We start from the raw sequence: 1,898 nt of genomic DNA, 5'->3' as shown, positions 1-1,898 counted from the left end.
TCCAGCATTTATAATGGTGTTATAAATTAAAAACACTTTTTTATATATTTAAGGGGGTTCGCACTGAGAAGCTTGTTATTTGAAAGGGGTCATCATTACAAAAGTTTGAGAACCATTGATATAGTACATCCATTATTTTCCCCATATCCACAGAGCCAGTTCTATCTCATCACAGAAGGCAAGCAGGTTGGTCAGACATGACTTGCCCTAGGTGAATCCATGTTGACTCTTCCTGATAAACTTCCTCTCCTCCAAGTGCTTCAAAATGGATTCCTTGAGGATCTGCCTGATGACTTTTTCAGGGACTGAGGTGAGACTGACTGGTCCGTGGTTCCCCAGATTCTCCTTCTTCCCTTTTTCAAAGATGGGCACTATATTTACCTTTCTCCAGTCGTCCGGGACCTCCCCCAGTTGCCATGAGTTTTCAAAGATAATGGCCAATGGCTCTGCAATCACATCAGCCAACTTCCTCAGCACCCTCGGATGCATTAGATCTGGCCCCATGGACTTGTCCATGTCCAGCTTTTCTAAGTCCTTAACCTGTTCTTTCACCACTGAGGACTGTTCACTTGCTTTCCATACCTCCCCAAGGTCTGAGAGCTGACCTTATCTGTGAAGACCAAGGCAAAAAAAGCATTGAGTACTTCAGCTCTTTCCACATCACCTGTCACTAGGTTACCTCCCCCATTCAGTAAGGATCCCACACTTTCCCTGACCTTCCTCTTGTTGCTAACATATCTGTTGAAGCCCTTCTTGTTACCCTTCACATCCCTTGCTAGCTGCAACTCCAGTTGTGCTTTGGCCTTCCTGATTACTCCCCTGCATGCTCAAGCAATATTTTTATACTCCTCCCTAGTCATCTGTCCAAGTTTCCACTTCTTCTATGCTTCCATTTTGTGTTTAAGCTCACCAAAGATTTCTCTGTTAAGCCAAGCTTGTTGCCTGCCATATTTGCTATTCTGTCTGCACATCAGGATGGTTTATTCTTGCACCCTCACTAAGGCATCTTTAAAATACAGCCAGCTCTCCTGGACACCTTTCCTCCTCATATTAGCCCCCCAGGTGATCCTGTCCATCAGTTCCCTGAGGGAGTCAAAGTCTGCTTTTCTGAAGTTCAGGGTCCGTATTCTGCTGCTCTCCTTTCTTCCTTTTGTCAGGATCCTGAACTCAACCATCTCATGGTCACTGCTGCCCAGATTGCCACTTCTACTTCCCCTACCAATTGTTCCCTGTTTGTGAGCAGCAGGTCAAGAAGAGTACAGCCCCTAGTTTGTTCCTGTAGCACTTGCACCAGGAAGTTGTCCCCAGCACTCTTCAAAAACTTTCTGGGTTGTCTATGCACTGCTGTATTGCTCTCCCATCAGATGTCAGAGTGATTGAAACCCCCCATGAGAACCAGGGCCTGTGATCTGGATGTGACATTGCACTCCATATGTTTTATGGAAATATGTTTGAGTGTGAATATGATGCAACTGGAATATGCTTTATGCAAAAGGTCCCTTGTAAGGTATTATTACAAAGGTTATAACCTACTGAATATATTCATCCTATTTTTATGACTGTATCATTCTTGTATCTGAAACTACGAATATGAAGTATAACTCTGAGGTCCTATCGTAATTATGCAAAGTGTGGGCCATTAATGGTGGTTTAGAATCTTGATGGCTCCCACTGACTAGGACAATAGGTTGTAAATGGTTTATTTACCTGCAAGCGTTCCGGTGTACATGTGGGTCAGCCCATGGGTAATGAAGAATGAGGTCTTACAGTGACATGTAACCATGTCACATAATACTGGAATCCATCTTAAATCTGGTACTTTTCCATTTAGAAGGAGGGGTAGGGACCCAGAGAGACAAAAGATTCTCACCTTGTGCCAAAGCTGTAAAAGGGGATGG

The sequence above is a fragment of the Chelonoidis abingdonii genome, chromosome 1 (assembly GCF_003597395.2).
Source record: "Chelonoidis abingdonii isolate Lonesome George chromosome 1, CheloAbing_2.0, whole genome shotgun sequence".
Classification (NCBI taxonomy): domain Eukaryota; kingdom Metazoa; phylum Chordata; order Testudines; family Testudinidae; genus Chelonoidis; species Chelonoidis abingdonii.
This window is presented reverse-complemented; position numbering follows the sequence as displayed.